Source organism: Aotus nancymaae, unplaced genomic scaffold (genome assembly GCF_030222135.1).
Source record: "Aotus nancymaae isolate 86718 unplaced genomic scaffold, 86718_ANA_hifiasm-v0.15.2.pri h1tg000057l, whole genome shotgun sequence".
Classification (NCBI taxonomy): domain Eukaryota; kingdom Metazoa; phylum Chordata; class Mammalia; order Primates; family Aotidae; genus Aotus; species Aotus nancymaae.
Genome location: NW_026988471.1, coordinates 53,298,038 through 53,317,150, shown reverse-complemented (window position 1 = coordinate 53,317,150; position 19,113 = coordinate 53,298,038). Strand labels below are relative to the sequence as shown.

The window sequence follows — 19,113 nt, the reverse complement described above, 5'->3', positions numbered from 1 at the left end:
GGTAATATGAGAGGTCATACTATAATTTGTTAAAGAAACTGCAAGTTTTTTGTTTGTTTTGTTTTGCTTTGCTTTGTTTTTTGAGACAAAGTCTCACTTTGTCACCCAGGCTGGAATGTAGTGGAGCTATCCCGGCTCACTGCAACCTCTGCCTCCTGGGTTCAAGTGATTCTCCTGCCTCAGCGTCCTGAGTAGCTGGGATTACAGGTGTGCACCACCACACCTGGCTAATTTTTGTATTTTTAGTAGATATGGGGTTTTACCATGTTGGTCAGGCTGGTCTCAAACTCCTGACATTGTGATCTGCCCAACTCCGCCTCCCAAAGTGCTGGGATTACAGCCATGAGCCACCATGCCCGGCCAAAACTGAAAGTTTTTTAAAACAATGAGCAGACAAGGACTCAAATGTACCAGGGTAATATCCTCTTAAAAGGAAGATAAGTCGTTTTTATAAGGGATGATGAGTCACTTTATGATGTGAATAATCATCCTTTGTAATTTTTAAAATACAATATTCACATTTGAAGTTTCTCAAGTCAGTCATACTGATATTAATTACAATTATGTAAAAACTTGCACTCTGTCCACTGTCCAATTCCTACATTGTACCTCATTCTTTTCAGGATTTGGGTAACACCACTAATTACGCTTTTCTCTGTACTCTCTATAGTGGTGTTTATGAGATAGAGCACGACACTGTGATTATGTTTGAGTGTTGAAGAAGGACCCTTTCTTTGCATGTGTTCCAAGTAAAGAGAGTAACCCACTCACATGACTTTGGGCAAGTTATATTAACTTCTGTATCTTTGATAGACACCCTATCATCACCCACATTTAGATGTAAGGTATTAGAGGCCTCCTATTTAAGAGGCTATTCAGCAATACAACATGGGCTACAGATAGAAAAGCAATTTCACAGGCAAATATCTACACTGGCAGTTGGTCTTGGACCCTCTCCTTCAATTTTAACCTAAATTCAGAAAACATAAAAATAAGGCCAGGTACAGTGGCTCATGTTTGTAATCCCAGCACTTTGGGAGGCCAAGGCAGGCAGATCAATTGAGGCAAGGAGTTCAAGACCCACCTGGTCAACATGGCAAAACCTTGTCTCTACTAAAAATACAAAAATTATCCAGGTGTGGTGATACACACCTGTAGTACCAGTTCACTAGAACCTGGGAGGCAAAGGCTGTAGCCAGCTGAGATCGCGCCATTGCACTCCAGCCTGGGTGACAGAGTTAGACTCTGTCTCCCTCATGCCCAAAAAAGAAAACACAAAAACACACAATTTATAGGATATATATGTAAGAGCAATCCAGAACACAGAAGGAAATTATAAGAAAACTAGAAACATCAAGATATGCTCTTTAGGTCAGGTGTGGTGGCTGGTAGGATTGCTACAGCTCAGGAGTTTGAGACCAGCCTGGACAACATGGCAAAACCCCATCTCTACAAAAAATACAAAAATCAGCTGGGCATGGTGGTGAGTGACTGTGGTCCCAGATACTCAGCAGGCTGAGGTGGGAGAATCCCCTGAGCCCAGGAAGTGGAGGTTGCAATGAGCTGTGATTGCACCACTGAACTTCAATCTGGGCAACAGAGTGAGAGAACATGTCTTGAAAAAAAAAAAAAAAGATATGTTATTTAGTTGTATCTAAACTTTAAAAAAAAGGTTAGATTTTCTGATGGATACTGTATTTAATAATCTGCAGACATATTAAACTGCACAACAATTTTCTAAACACAGTTTTTAAAGGATCTGAGTATAATGGCATAATAGAGCTAAACAGAGTCTGATGGCTTTTATTATTTTCTATTAACTTTTCTGTTCTAGTTTATACAAGCCAATAAATTTCATTCTATTCCACATGAAACGAAATCCACTCAGTAGTCAATTACATTTCTATTGCAGGCTGGGGGTATCTTTACTTGAGACATAAGACATGTGTCCTCAGCATGAAGACTGTTGTGACTTACTTAAATGTTCCAGAAGCAAACCTTTTAAGTAAAAACCAAACCCCATATAAAATGTTACTAGCCTGCCTAAGTTCGAAGGCATGTACCACAGCAGTCAGTCAGTCAGTCAGTGTAAAGGGCAGTAGGTCCGCCACCTGCAATGAGGTCACAAGAATGACACAGCCTTTGAAACAAGTGTTAAGTAAAACTCTCCTTAGACCCAGCAAATCCACTTTTAGAAATCTAAGGGAAAAAGTAACTTCAGATAAAATTATGAACACAGTGACGCTCATCACTGTGCTTTTTTTATAGTTGCAAAAAAAATGCAGACAAACTAAATGTCCAGTAATAGGACACAGCTACTTTTTAGAAATAGGGTACATCTACTTTATACAGCCATAAAAAGTGTTGTCAAAACAATTTAACATGAATACAACCCATAAAAACAAAGATTATAAATATATGAGTGTATACATGAGAGCAAACCGTAAACTGGACCAGAAGTATAAAACTCCTTAGCTCAAGGATTATAGGAATATTCTTTTTTCTCTCCTCTTTTTTTTGTTTTTAAGATGGAAAGTCACTGTTGCCCAGGCTAGAGTGCAGTGGCACGATCTCGGTTCACTGTAACTTCCACCTCCCAGGTTCAAGTCATGCTCCTGCCTCAGCCTCCCAAGTAGCTGGGACTATAGGCATGCAACATCATGCCTAATTTCTGTTATTTTTAGTAGAAACAGGGTTTCTACTAAACCCGTTTCTCTTGACCTCAAGTGATCCACCCACCTCAGCCTCCCAAAATGCTGGGATTATAGGCGCAAGCCATCACACCCAGCCAGGAATATTCTTTAATGTATTACTCTCATACTCAGAAGTTATTTTTTTAATTACAGTATATCCTAAAAATAATTATCTTGAGGTCTTTTTCTAAAAGCTCTTAAAATACCACATTATTTCTCTGGAAACATCCTAAAGAACAAAATTTGTTCACCAGCCATGCTGTTTGTTTCTTTAAGGGCCTATTTGCAAAGCCTAATAGAAAAATCTGGATTTAGAAAAGAGAGAAATAAACTGAGTGCAGTGGCTCAGACCTGTAATACCAGTACTTTTAGAGGCGAGGTGGAGGACTGCCTGAGCCTAGAAGTTCAAGACCAGCATGGACAACACGGCAAGATCTCGTCTCTACAAAAATTAAAAAAAAAAAAAAGTTAGCTGGGTACGGTGACATGCATCTGTGGTCCCAGCTACTCCAAGAGGCTGAGGCAGAAGGAATGCTGGAGCTCAGGAGGTCGAGACTGCAGTGAACTATGTTCGTACCACTGCACTCCAGCCTGGGTGACAGCCTTGTCTCCAGAAAAAAAAAGAGAGAGAGAGAAATGAGATGTAAATTACTTAAAAATGATTGATTCAAATTACAGAATTTAAATGTTTATGGTTATAAAGCACTTAAAATGTGATATCCAAAAGTTTACTTTAAATGGCAACTCTTCAGGAACATATATACTCCAAGAAGTTATTCTTAAATAAGATGACCAAGAATTTCTGATCAGCCTTTCATCAATAATGTCAACCACCACAACAGCTCAAATCCTATTATCTAGTTGGCAACGAAATTTTTTTCTACCTAAGTGTAGAATGATCGAAAGAGAAAATATTTCAAGTCTTGTATAATAATGTGGGTGACCTTCAACCCTCAAATATTGTGTTGGAGACTTTTCACAATCTATTACAATGTGAAAGAGAAGGTAAATCCTCAGAGTGACAGGCTATGATGCCAGGGGAATCTTTCTGTCAGTCAAGTTTATTATTAACAGTTTTTCTGGACCTAAAAATGTACAGTCTAACCTTGACCTTAGTAAGGTCCCTTAGAGTTTCTTGACCAAATTATTTGCCACAACCGCCTGACTGGTTTCCCTGCTCTGAAATTTGCCCAACTGAAATCCATCCTCTTCCATGCTGGAGCTCAAAAGACCTTTGAAGAACACACAAGCTTGACTAAAATGTTTCAACACCCTCTCCACTCGTCTTTTGGGTAAAACTTCCTTTCAAGGCATGCACGAGTTTTTGCCTGGCCTCAGCTCCCTTCACTCCTCAACACAGCCCTCTTTTTTCCAGCCACAGCAAAACAGGTCCTCAAAGCACACTGTTTTCTCCCTCCCTGGCTTTGTGCATGCTGTTCCCCCTGCGTGGGACTCTCCCACACCTTTATCTTTCCAGCTAACACTAATCACTCTTCAAGAGTCACCTCAAGCCTCATCCTTCTTCACTAAGCCGTCCCTATTCCTCCCATCTGGCATCTCCCTGAATAAGATGCCTATTGACCAAACTGAAGCCCATGACTATCTTTGCTACGAAGGTGGTTCTCCAACTTAACGCAATAAAGCATGTCCACTACTGAGGGGAAATTCACGAATGGCAGATTAATAAAATATCTAATTATTTCAAACTGCTTATTCCCAATCAGAAATTTCTGGAGAATCTCATTACCATTTTCAGTGATTCCAAGATTGTTCAAATTTCCTATTAAATATTTTCCTATTTTGTGGACCCCACCTGAATTGAAGTGCTACCAGAGGGAATCCCTTAAAAATACTTTCTGAATTTAGAAATCTGTTTATAAAATCTTCATAAACCTAGGCCAGGTGCTGTGGTTCTTGCCTGTAATCCCAGCACTTCGGGAGGCCGAAGCAAGTGGATGACCTGAGGTCAGGAGTTCGAGACCAGCCTGGCCAACATGATGAAACCCTGTCTCCACTAGAACTACATAAATTAGCTGGGCGTAGTGGCACACACCTGTAATCCCGGCTACTCCAGAGGCTGAGAAAGGAGAACACTTGAACCTGGAAGCGGAGGTTGCAGTGAGCTGAGATTACATCATTGCATTCCAGCCTGGGTAAGGAGAATGAAACTCCGTCTCAAAAAAAAAAAAAAAAAAAAGAAAAAAAACCAACTTCATAAACTTGTTTTCCATTCTCTGTCATCACCCCAGCAAAACTGAACAGATTTTGGGGTGTTCTGTGAGACCAGCAAGAACAGTTAATGCTGAGGTTTTCTCATATTCTTATGGAAACACAGCTAGAATTACAAATATTTTAGGCTTGTAGATCTTCTCATTGATTCAGAAAAATCCAACTGATAAAAACCACAGTGGGAAGGTTATATCAAAGTAAAGGACATCTTCTATAAATAACCCACATTCTCAGGAGTATTTTCCAAAACATTCCCAATTAGAGACTGCTAAATGTATGCATGCTCTTTGTAAAAGCTCTTAATCGTCTGAAGCTGTCATCAGCTCTCAAATCAGAATTATGATTTTTATTTTTATTTTGGAGACAGGGTCTCCTGTCTCTGTTGCCCAGGCTGCAGTGCAGTGGCACGACCTCAGCTCACTGCAACCTCCAACTCCCAGGTTCAAGTGATTCTCGTGCCTCAGCCTTCCAAGAACACACACCACCACGCCCGGCTAATTTTTGTATTTTTAGTAGAGATAGGGTTTCACCATGTTGGCCAGGCTGGTCTCAAACTTCTGACCTCAGGTGATCTGCCTGATTTGGCCTCCCAGGTGATCTGCTTGCGGTGTGAGCCACCGCACCCGGCCTAGAATTATGATTTTAAAAACCAACAACTTTCATCTGCATACTGCCATATATTTTTCAAAGTACTTTCAGTTATATCATTTTCTTTTCTTTTTTTTTTTCCTGAGACAAGGTCTCACCCTGTTGCCCAGATTGGAGCACAGTGGCACAATGCTTTTTTTTTTTTTTTTAAATAGAGACCAGGTCTCACTATATTACCTAGGCTAGTCTTGAACTCCTGAGCTCAAGTGATCCTCCCACCTCAGCCTTCCCAAGTACTGGGATTACAGGCATGAGACACCAAATCCAGATAATTAGAGCATTTTATTTGGTCCTATTTTTGTCACTCATTTCTCAATGTCAAATCCCAGCTTTAAAAATTATTTTTCTTAATTTTCTATTTCTAGAAAATTAGATTGTTATTTTAGCCTCTTACAAAGTGAGCCTTTGTAAGATTAATAACTTCATTAAAACTGAAAGTAGAAAAATAATTCACAGAAGAGTGTGAAAAATTCTGTTATTTTTTTTTCCCTTTACAAAATGTACCATCTGGAGTTATTCTGCAGCCAAAAATATATCGGGAGATAGGACTTTTTTTATGGTGAAGGGAGGAGGGGAAACTAAATCATAAGCCACCAGGATGAGATAATGCACAACACTGAAATCTGAGAAAAAGGGTCCCGGAGATCATTCTCAAAGCTTACACTTAGCCTGTGTGACCACACAGGACCTGTGACACACCACCTTTTATAATGAAGAAAGAAATAGCACTCACATAATGAAACTGGAGCGGAATTCGACAGGCTGCCAAAAATAAACAATAAAAAGAAGTGGATTTTAAGAAGACGACTACAGTATGAGTCAGACATCACGGCAGTCCAAGGTGAAAACAGAGAGTCACTGACTCTCAGGGGTGCAAGGGATCTTAGAAAGGTCCTTGGTCTGGTCTTATCACGGGCTGCCTTCAACTGCAAGGAAATCAGTTTCCCTCCCTAGTCCTCAGTTTCCTCATCTGAAAATTGAGGCATCAGGGTATGGCCAGTGGGTCTCAAACTTGGATACTCACCAAAATCACCTAGGAATTTCAAAATACAGACTCCTGGATCTAGTGCCTAGAAATTCTTATTCAAAAAGGGTATGATGTGGCCCAGAACCTATCATGTTTTTAAGGGCCCCTCAGGTGGTTGTGATGCACATGTCTGGAAACCACCAAACAAGATGACCTTTAAAGTACCACCTCATGCTTTGGTTTTAATTGCAATTTAATCTTATTGCCAAGAACCCAGGTCTGCTTATTTCAAGAAGATCTTTCTGTGTACTACACTGAGAATCAAAAGATAGTACCTCACAATGCATATAATCAAGGGCTTAGAGGTAAGTTTTCTACTTGTTCTTTATTATTGTTTTCTTGGATCAATCTCAACAAATTTTAACAATGAAAAAAGACACAAAATAACATGTACAGCATAAGTCTGTTTATACAAAGTTCAAAAGCAGTGTTTGCCACATTTTCAAATGGTTCAGCAAATAAAATATGTGTGTACGTCCATCTATTGAGATATAAAGAAAACGTGGTAAAATGTGAACAACTGGGAATCTAGGTGAATATGCAAAAGTTCATACAACTATTTTGCTACCTTTTTGTAGATTTGATGTTTTTCAAAATAAAAAAGATAGGAAAGAGTTTAAAAACCAGACAAAGCTAATTTATATTGTTTAGGAGTACAAACATGAGTAGTAAAAAAAATTAAGAAAATAATTATCAAAATTCAGAATAGTGCCAACACTGGGAAGAAAGATGAACTTGTGCTGAGTACGAGCCTTGCTGGGGTCTTCCAATGCTGGCAGTTTCTTCACCTGGGCGTATAAACACGTGTATTAAACTCTCTATATAAATTCTATGCATCTTCTGTATGCACATTTCACAGGACGAAACAGGTAAAAACAATGTGATGAGGTATATAAAAATACAAAGAAAACTGCTATACACTTGTTAAACATTATTATTTGAAAAAACTGCTTTTGCTTTGTAACAAGCAAACATAAGTCTCGGTATTTTTGCTATGAGTCATTTACTTGAGATCATTTATCAAAAGGCACTTACTGAGGATCAAATTTTGAGGCTAGCAATATAATAATGTCATCTTATTTTTATATGAGCTAGTTCTTACATAACTATCAATTCTAAATCTGGTTTAGTTTGGTATTAGGTAATGTATCGTATACAATTTATATTGTTGATGTATAAAATTTGTCTGTTTTTCTATAGCTTTTTCTGATTTCCTCATTAGAATTTTTTTTGGTGTTTTTTAACTTTTTCAAAAATCAGCACAATTTTTTCCTTTGAAATTAAATAGATTACTTGGTTTCCAACATTTAATTATGTCTATCATCATAAAAAGTTTTCACCTAATGGAATTATTTAAGCAATATTATATTAATGGAAAACATTATTCTCAGGACTAATTACTAGGTGCCTTTGATGTGTACTTATTTGTATTTGCTGTATGCATGACATACTACTGTTTTATAGTACAATGAACTGCAGAGCAATAATGATTCAATAAATGTACATCTATTTTGCACACTTGCATAACTTAAGTATTTTCTCTGAGAAGCCATCCCTGATTTTCAGCCTAGATCCAATTCCTCTGACATGTGTTCACAAAGCTGCATACTTTTCCTTCACAGTATTAAGTATCTAATGTCACAGTTCTTTGTTAATAATTATTAATGTCAGTCTACCCAGTAGACTAGAGTGCCATTGCTTTCCTAGTGTTACAATAAATGAATAAATGAATCAGTGAAGTTATGCATCATTAGGATTTCACGGTTATCTTTTAAGAAATACTCAAAGTCAAAGATTGGTCAGAATTTCAATTCTTAAATTGACTTTTAATATCATGATATTAATTCACTTGATGGTCTCCTCCTGTATCTTCTAAATTAATATAGAAATCTAAATTATCACCCCTTCCTTCATTTCTTCTGCAGCTTCTTCTATGGTTGCAACTTAGATTATTTTCAATACTTTGTTTTTTCTGGTTCTTTATTGAACAGAATAACACTGTCTTCTTTCTTTTCACATTTTGTGCAAACTTCAAGTTCATAGGCCATGGCCTACACAAGTGATAAGAATCCTTCACTGTCTTTTAGAAACATTTAACACATTTTTAAGGTTTTGATAATGATTTGTATTTTTTGTATGCTACACGCCACTCAAGAACTTCTTTATAGCACTGACACACTCCATCAGGAAGTTTTGCATTAATTTTCTTGGTCTTAACACTCTTATTGAACTTGTCATTTTTGAAGCTAAACGTATTCTGGTGCCTGAGGCCTGGAATGAGCCACATTGCCTTTCTGGGAGCTCATCGCAGAAACCACAACCACCCGGCGCCAGCACAGGCACAAGGATGGAGGGAAAACCAAGGAACTACTCCCAGGAATTAACACTTCTCTACTCGTCCTTTAAAATTCTATCCTACAAAAGGCCTCAAACATCCATTAGCATAGAGAAACAGTGGCACCCTGAAGAGTTACCAGGGTGGCTATTCCAGAAGACACTCATCATCAACGCTGGCTTTCCTATTACTTCTCTTAGCATTTCTTTTTAGTCTTTCCAGCTTCCCATATTTCTGTTCTTAGGAGAAGTTAACATTTCCTACCTAGCTCTCTGAGCTTGAAGAAAGAGAATATAGAAAATCAGGCAAAATAAAAGTGTGAAACATAATTAAAAATAGCAGATGAATATTAACAAAAAGTCTAAAACTTACTGACAATGGGAAAGAAAGGAGAGCATGCCTCTTCTGGCAGTCAAAAGCGAGAGAAGTGAATGAGAGAAAAATACACACGACTCTTAGGCATACAAAAGTCCTAGGAGGGTCCTGATCACTTATTCCTCAGAGAAAGGCAGTTAATACCGTGCAGTTAGAACTTGTCAATACACATATTTGGTTTGTTTTTTGTTTTTCAGACAGGGTCTCATTCTGTCCCCCAGGCTGGAGTGCAGTGGTGCAATCACAGCTCACTGCAACCTCTGTCTCCTGGGCTCAAGTAATCCTTCCACCTCAGTCTCCCAAGTTGCTGGGACCACAGGCATGCACCACCATGCCCAGCTAATTTTTTATTTTTTGTAGAGATGGAGTTTCACCATGTTTCCCAGGCTCGTCTCGAACTCCTGGGCTCAGGTGATCTGACTGCCTCGGCCTCCCAAAGTGCTGGGATTATAGGCATGAGCCACCATGCCCAGACCCAATACAGATATTTGGATACAACCCCATCAAGAACACTAACCTGACCAGCAGAACAAAGCAAGAAGGGAATGAGGTCTGCTGCTGCACTCACACTTCATCCTGGATTAATAGCACACAATGACAAAATAGGAAAAACTCTCTGAAATGACTCACAGACCCCGTGAAGCCACTGGGAGTCACACCCCTAAATCACCCGAGTGCCTTTGATTCATGCATTCTCAGAGTTCTTCCTACACATTTCCCGCGCCCAGGAACACTTGGCATTTTCTTTACAGCGGGCTCACGGAAAGCAACAGAAATCTGTTCCTGGGGAGGTGCTAATGTCCAGCAAAATATAGGAGGCAGGAAGGCACAGCAAAGAGCCCGGATGGTACAGACCGACTGCTGGCCTCCAGACAGTCCCTCCATGTGAGGGTTTCTCACGCCTGCCGGAGGAAGAACCTCTAAGAAGGTCCTGCTGAGGGAAGCATGGTGTAGAAAATCCACATCCTTTGCCATACTTCATCTTTCCTCTAACCCCTCACTCTTCCGTGACCCTACCCTCTTGGGATTTTATGCGCTATGTCTGAACAAACATGGGACATAATTGATTCCATTCTCCACCCTTAGTGCCCAGCCCTCCAAGAACATGGGGGCCCACAATGGGAGTTTATTTCATGGGAAATACGTGCTAGCACTGTCCCTGTTTCCCACACACTAGAGATGAGCCAGGAGAGGCAAACTACTGAGGCTGGTCTTTCTCCAGCAGAAGAGATAAAATCCGCTCTCACCTAGTTTAACCCCAGTACTCAGGCTTCAGTCCCTTCCTGGGCATTCCTCGGCTCTGAAAGAATAAAGCTGCATTCTCTCTTCCCTGGCCTGGCCTCTTCGGGGTCACATTTGCCTGCCCCCAGTCCTCACCACACCCCTTCAGGCCAGCCGGCTTTAAACAGTGCCTTTCTGTAAGATGTGACACATAATCCATTGCACCAACTGCTGTGGGGCTCCGGGTGCCAAAAGACCATTGAGAAAAAGGCTGCTTAAAAAAGTATGGAGTAACTCAGCACGGCCAAGTCCTGTGGGATTAGTTCTATTCCAAGCCTGCCCTTCCTGTGTCAGGCTTCTCAAATGTTCATGCTCCTCCCATGTTTTGTTGACATCCTAGATCTAGGCTGCCCAATGCAACTGTCTGCTGTGATGGAAATGTTCTGTATCTGTACTATCCGATATGGTAGTAATGAGCTATGTGTGGCTGCTGAGCATTCGAAATGTGGCTAGTGTGACTGAGGAAATGAAGTTTTGGTTGACTTCATTTTAATTCTTGTAAACAGAAGTAACCTCCTTGTGCTCGTGGCTCCCTACTGGACAGAACAGGCTAGAGACGTCATTCTGAGGGCAGGCCAGAGGATAACATACATACTTGGCTTACGTTAGAATCATCTGAGGACCTCCTGTAAGTCCTGGTGCACATTTCATACCCCAGACAATTAAATCAGATTCTGTGGAAGTGGGACCCAGACATCTGCATTTTTTTCTAATTTTTTCTTTTTTTTCTTCTGTACAGATGAGTTCTATGTTACCTAGGCTGGTCTTGAACTTCTGGGCTCAAGCAGTCCTCCTTCCTCAGCCTCCCAAAGCACTAGGATTTCAGACATGAGCCACCATGCCCAGGTGACACTTGCATTTTTTAAGCCTCCTCAGGGGATGCCAATGTGCTGCCAAGATTGAGGATCAATGTTCCAAAATGTGAAATGTCTACCATTAATAGTCAATCCCTATCCAACCAGACATTTCAAATACTAAGCCATGTAAATAATGAGGCCAAATATTCCACCCACCATGCCATCTTGTGACATTGTGCCAAACCTCAGGCTCATCAAAAGCAAAACCATGTTCAAAAAATGGGCTGCTAAAGGAAGCCATGAGGAAGAAAGGAGACAGATCAGAAAAGAAGGTAAAAGGAGGAAGCCAAGAGGTTTTACAAATAACTGTCAGTATACAAAGCCTGGCTAACATCAATCTTTATATACAAATAATTCATTTTCTGGAAAGTCACCAGTTAACAACAAAATACACCTCCAAATCTAGTACTTTGAACAAACAGCTTTAATTGGATTCCTTCCCTTGGCTACCCCATCCAAACACTATCTGTGCCTAATAGCAAGCTCTTACCACTATGCATTTTTCTTCAAAAGATTATCTGAAACCTGTGCTTTTTCACTGGGGACATTAAACTCTTTAAATAGCAACAATTAAAAAGCCAGTATTGGTCCAAAATCCATTTGCTCTGGCTCACTCTTGTCCAGCAGGCACAATCTGAACCTTTACTTGCCGTTACTAATTTCACCAAGTGTATCATTAACCTGGTGAAGCTTTTCATCAGGGACCTGGTTTAACAGAGGCATCATACCCAGAGTTCAAAAAAAAAAAACACACACACACACAAATAGTCACTCAGGTTTCTGCAGCCTCTAATCTTACAATCAGCATTTCCCAAAGGCATGCAATGCCCTTCAGGTTGACTGCTGATAGACTTTCCAAAGCTGGAGCAAAAAGCTCACCAGCATTTTCTAGGCAGCACTGCTGAAAATCAAAAACAGCAAGAGAGATTCTAATGGCAAGAGTATTTGAAGGTTACTTTTTTTTTTTCCCCAAATCTGTTATTCATTTCTGGGATTTTCTTATCATTATCATCATTATTATTATTTAGAGATGTGAGTTTTCCTTGTTGCCCAGGCTGGCCTCAAACTCCTGGGCTCAAATAATCCTTCCACCTCAGCTTCCCAAGTAGTTAAGACTACAGGTGCTCACCATGGCACCAAGCTGAATGTCACTTTTAATGACAATAAAAGTTGTTCCCTGTACATTGACAAATGATATATAAATTACCTCAATTTAATCCACTCCCCAAATTATTTAATATTACTAAAGTAATTCAATTACAAAACTGAGAACTCCTAGAGTTGGCCAGGGCTTCAATAAGTCACCTTAACTAATGGACTCCCCTCCAAGGAGAAAGAAATGGCTTCAGTTCATCCACACTCACAGCCAAGAAGTTCTCAAAGAGCAAATGTAATCCCTGCTGCTGTGGCAAACCAAACTCAACTCTTTTTCATCTTGGCCTTTTTGGGAACCAGCAGCAGCAACTCAGTAACAACTTCTCAACCATTCATTCCAATGCAGGGTAGACAACATGGACTTTTTAAAAAATTAACACAATACTTACAAAAGGATCTGGACTACACATTTCATATATATCTGAATGTGGGTTACACTGAATAGAATAAAAATTCTTCCTGGATCGCAAAACTAGGATTGCCAGATAAATAGTAGACATCAAGTTAAAGCTGAATTTCAGATAAACAATGATTTTTAGGATAAGTATGTCTCAAATACTGCATAATACATACTAAAAAATTATGTGTTGTTTACCTGAAATTAAAGTTTAACCAGACATTCTGGCTTCTTTTTTGTTTGATTTTGTTTTTCCTAAATCTGGCAAACCCTGCATATCACTACACTGGAAAAAATCCAACTTTTAAAAGAGGCAGGAAGGAGGTCTAGTTTCACCACTCCCCAACCACTCAACCTCCCAACCTCCCAATCATTCCTATATCTCAGCGCCAGCTGTTTAAAAGGTGCTCTCCAGTGTAGATGCTAATTAGACACAACCTGATAAATGAGTGCCCCAACACCCAGCCATCTCTGCGCCACAGGTGCTAATTATATAATTAAGTGCCAGATATACAGGTAGCTGAAAAAGTAAAAGTCAATTTTATTTTCTGAGCCTTCATCTGAGTAAAGGGCTCTGATAAAGCAAGCAAATGAGTTTGAGCAGGTGCCATAAATGGAAAAAGCCATTAGTAAACATTAATGTTATTAAAAGCAAAGTTTGCTCAGAAGGCTTAAGCAGGAAGATCACTAGAGCATAGGATTTAGAGGCCTGGGCAACATAGTGAGACCTTGCCTCTTGGGGGAGAAAAAAAAAAACAAAATTAGCTTGGGAGAAATAAAGACAATAGAAAGTGAATTGAATACATAAGTGGTTATTTCACGAATTAAGTATCCTAAATAATTTTTTTATATAGCTAAATCTGTTGAACAGTTGTGTGTCAAACAACATTCCAAAACTTCACACGTTTTATTGCATTTAATCTTAACACCCCAGGAAGTGAGTCATGTCCATTTCACAATGTGAAGAAACCAAGACACCAAGATTAGGTAACTTGCTTAACACCAGAGTGACCATGTCACCTGGTTTGCCTCAGACCATCCTAGTTTATGCCTGCTCTCCTGGTTCAACTATTACAAGTATCTCCTTTCCTTCTCATAAATTATTTAGTTTGGATAATAAATTATGTCTTTACCTACCAAAGACCACAGTCAATAACTGGCAGAGGCAGGGTTCCAACCAGGCACTGTGGCTCCAAGAAACAGAACTCAATCACTGTAAAATAGTTCCTCCCAAGTCCTACCTTCCATGGAAGAGGACTGAACAATAGGATTCATTTTTTCACTTTTACCAATCTTACCTTAGATTTCCTACATAGTTACAAACCAACTGAGCAGGGGGCGGTAAGGGTCATGTTTTTCGTAACTATACTTTATCCGCCTTTAAGTCATTGGTATACACAGCATAAGTCATCTGCAGGCCGAGAAGACTCTGCAGTCAGCCTCCACTGACATCCCTGGGCCTGAAAATGTTTACACATTTCAACTTATCAAATTATCTGGTCAAATATTTAACCAGATCTTTTTCTATTTTAAAACGACCTTCACCTTCCTTCAGCTGGCCAGGCAGCCAGGACACTCAGTTGTTTATAATTTTTATTAAAACAAAGGTGGACATGCAGTAGGTTCTGGCTTTTAGTTCCATATACAATGGGCTTTTCTCCCTTTCCTACTAATAAAATATATATATACACACACATATATACACACACACTCACATATACATACATATATCTTTTTTTACCTTTGGTATTGTGTATTTTCAAAACACTTTCTATTTTCCCAGCAATTGTTTAACCATTCACACTATTACTAGTTTGACTATATGAAAACAGCAAACATGAGCATAAACTTGTAGGCTTACTTCATTTATATAATTTTAAAATGTATCCCAAGTGGTTGTAAGATGCCTTTCAAGGTTCAGCACATTGGAAATAGTTGCAAGGACACCAGGTATTTCCACATGTCTGTTAACAGCAATAGTTTCAGCCCTTACTCCTGTGTGAAGCGGTGTGACTACATCTAGCCTCTCTGAGCTCTGGACTCTTCTCTGATACAATCGTGTGGATGTACTAAGATCCACAGGGTTTGGCCCAGCCCCAAAACTTCCAATTCTGTTATCTTCTACAATCTTTCTGACTGTGAGCTGCAGCCTGCAATGTGAAAACATTGCTCTTTCACAAAACTCCCTAACATTTGAGCTGGTCCAGAGGGTGGCCCATGAGGGTACACACTACAGGTCCCTGAAGGGTGAGGAAAAAAACAATCCTCTCTCAAAGGCAGACTTACTCCAAGGCTACCATCACTGGAACCTGATACAAGCATCTGAGGGCATCAAACATGAGCATTTCCTAAGAGAGTGAAATCTCTTCCCCCCAAGAAGACCTGCCAACAAGAGCCCTGGGACCAGGATCGGGCAGCTCTGTGGCAATCAGTGCAGGTTCCCATGTTTGCCATTTCTCTGGATATATTAAGCCTGATTCCTGTCAGCTCCAGACCATGTGAAAAATGTTTTATTACTGTTTGTTTTTGTAATGGGTCATGAATGCTTTTTCCACGATGATACTAAAATCAACAAAAAGAAGACCGGGAAGTACGGCTCTGAACAAAGTTTTCCCTGCCTCAAATTCTCCCAAGTCGCATTCAAAAAGCAAGTCTACTACCAGTCAGTGTTTTGTTTTTTTTTTTTGAGATGGAGTCTCGCTCTGTCACCCAGGTTGAAGTGCAATGGCATGATCTCGGCTCACTGCAACCTCCATCTCCCGGGTTCAAGCAATTCTCTTGCCTCAGCCTTACAAGTAGCTGGGATTATAGGTGTGCGCTACCACACCTGGTTAATTTTTGTGTTTTTAGTAGAGATGTGGCTCTACCACATTGGCCAGGCTAGTCTCGAACTCCTGACCTCTGTCTGTCTACTTCGGACCCCCAAAGTGCTGGGATTACAGATGTGAGCCACCACGCCCGACCTCCCAATCAGTCTTAATCATAATGGCAGCGGCAAAAGGGTAGAATGGGGCTGTGAGGTAACGGACAGGTTTAAAAGTATGTTTCCTGTTATGAAATAGCAATTGCCCATCACACTTGTTTACTCACAAAGGAAAAAAGAAAACAGAAAATGAAAAAAGAATTCTTGGCCTGGATTTCACGTGATTTTTAATAGAAAGTGAATCCGTCATTTAAAAGAAAGTTAATGCCAAAAATCTGAAAGTCTGGGGAGTAAGAGTTTAGTCTTTATAAGGTTTTACCCATGTACTGTTATAAAACAGGGGTGGGGAGTCCTTCTTACCTAAAGTTTATTACAGGAAGTTTACAGCCACATTTAAGTGAAAACTTCCATACTGAGATTTGTTACATACACAGGCATAAAATCCTTGGCAACAAATGTTGTGTTTAAATTCAGTCTTCTGGTAGAGAAATACTTAATACCTCTTGACAACAGTTATCTCTCTGTTTATTATCAGAGCCCTCATTTCAGTAGTGTCTCATTTCAAAACTTCTAGAAAACTTGTTATAGAAAGTCAAAGAGAACCAAGGAAAACACTGAAGTCAGTAAAAAAAAACTCTGTGTTTGGGCCATCTGTCCAAACCAATTTAGTTGTTTTATAACCACTAACATATGTGGTCAAGGTTTATTTACCTTTCTCTTTTCAATGGTAAGTGTAGAACACAAATGCAACAAAATAAAGAAAAAGTTCTGTGGATTCAACATGGGCATGTAACCAGTAATAACAAATTTTCAAAAACACCGCCTGCAATTTGATTCATAATAGTAGAAATCCCTCTCTTTAAATAGTCAACTCTTCTAACAATAAAAACAAAGCTTCTTCCCAAGGCAAGTATTACTTAAAATGCAATTCCAAATACTGCTTTGCATGAGAACAAATTAGACAACTTAGGGTATCCTAAAGCATATTCTAAGAAATCCTGCATCCAAGAGAGGCTATGAAAAGAAAGAAAAGAATTCAAAAGTCAGGTAAGTTTGGGAAACATCGTATGCTACTCTCCACTTCTAGAATGCCTGTTAGGACATAACAACTCTGAGACATCTTTCACTAAAGAAGCCTAGTACATGATACTAAGCCCAGCATTCTCCAGATTTACTTGACTAGGAAATAACCTTTATAAATAGCACATTTTTTTTTTTGAGGCGGAGTTTCGCTGTTGTTACCCAGACTGGAGTGCAATGGAGCGATCTCGGCTCACCGCAACCTCCGCCTCCTGGGTTCAAGCAATTCTCCTGCCTCAGCCTCCCGAGTAGCTGGGATTACAGGCGCGCACTACCATGCCCAGCTAATTTTTGTATTTTTAGTAGAGACGGGGTTTCACCTTGTTGACCAGGATGCTCTCGATCTCTTGACCTCGTGATCCACCCGCCTCGGCCTCCCAAAGTGCTGGGATTATAGGCGTGAGCCACCGCGCCCAGCCAGCACATGTTAATATACTGCAAAACTGGCGCTTCAAAGAAGCTGATGGGAAATGCTGGGTTAGACGATATTATGTACACTGTTGTCTATGTTTAGTTTGAAATTTTTAATGATCACACATATCCAGTCTCTTCTCTTTGTGGTCACACGGAAGGATTACTCTTGCCTGTTCCCCTAGCATTTGGGTGGGGCATTTGACTGTTATGATCAATGGCCTGTGTCCAGCCCATAAGCCCACAGTCCTTGAGTGAGGATGGCAGAACCCCCTACCACCATATGATGGAGAAGTAATACGAGTGGAAAATACACATCTGTGACTTTGAGCCACTGAGATTTTGGAGATCTTTGTTACTGCAGCACCATCCTAACCTGCCTGATACACTATAGAAGGGAATTTTTCTTAAATAAATCTATATATAGTGACCAAAAGTGACAAAATAAATAAACAGAGAAATGTAGAATAAGCATACAACAAGAATGAATCTTCAAGAAGGCCATTTTGGTCTAAAGAATCTCAATTCAAGCACTAAAGAGCAGTGAATTAAAACTAAACACCTTGGTATGGATTAATTTAAAGTCATCAGGTTTTGTTTGTTTGGAGTTTGTGGAGGTTAGACCTTTGACACAAGAAAACTAAAACTCTATTACATAATGTGTCTAAATTCATACTGTTAATAAACAACAGTCATGTGATTTACCGATAGCTGTATTCTTTTCACTACACAGTCTGAATCAGTGGAAAAACCTAAACGATGAATTTTAAAAATAGTTTTGAACGTCATTACTCTGAGGCACTCTGTAAGAATGCCTTTCTGTGGCTCAAACTCACAGAAGCATGTTTCTCACTCATGTTACATGTCTGTCACATGGTAGCAAGGGGCTCTGTCATTCTCACTCAAGGACTCTGGTGATAGGCTGGACACAGGTCATTCCCCAGAACTAGTCAAAGGCACCACTGAAAAGCTAGGGCAGCAGGCAGGAGTAATCCTCCCATGTGACCACAAAGAGAAGGGACTGCCTATCTGTGATCATTACAAGTTTCTGAACATAGATAACAGTGTAGATAATGTGGTCTAATCCAGCATTTCCCATCAGCTTCTGTAAGAATGCAAAAGTACTGTATAATCAAAAGGAGACAAACAGTTGCCAAATGGAAGGCTAGGAGCTTTTAAAGAATAAGCTGTTCTTACAATTGACAAACTAATTGTTTGCAAGGGATACATTCACTTTTTTTTTTTTTTTTTTTTTGATATGGAGTTTCACTTTCGTCACCCAGGCTGGAGTGCAGTGGCACAATCTCAGCTCACTGCAACCTCTGCCTCCCAGGTTCAAGCAATTCTCCTGCCTCACCCTCCCAAGTAGCTGGGCTAACAGTTGTTTGCCACCACACCCAGCTAATTTTTTGTATTTTTAGTAGAGACGAGGTTTCACCATGTTGGCAAGGCTGGTCTCGAACTCCTGATGTTAAGGTAATCCACCCACCTGGGCCTCCCAAAGTACTGGAATTACAGGCATGAGCCGCTGAGCCCGGCCTACATTCACTTTTCAAAACAAAGTTTACTTTTTCAAATTATAAAAGTAACATATGTTTACTGCAGAACAACAGAAAATACAAAACAGCTCTGAGACAAAAAATCACAAGTAATCTCATCCATTCTCCCCTCCCCCAAAACCTTAATATTTGTAGTATTTCCT

General features: G+C 39.8%; 1 protein-coding gene and 1 pseudogene across 2 annotated transcripts in view; both read right to left on the bottom strand.

Moving 5' to 3' along the window:
• The window catches only part of SPTBN1 (spectrin beta, non-erythrocytic 1), a 213,675-nt gene that overhangs the window by 176,716 nt on the left and 17,846 nt on the right, over window positions 1-19,113 (bottom strand). The window lies entirely within an intron of this gene.
• Window positions 4,877-17,170, bottom strand: LOC135269684 (uncharacterized protein C9orf85-like; annotated as a pseudogene).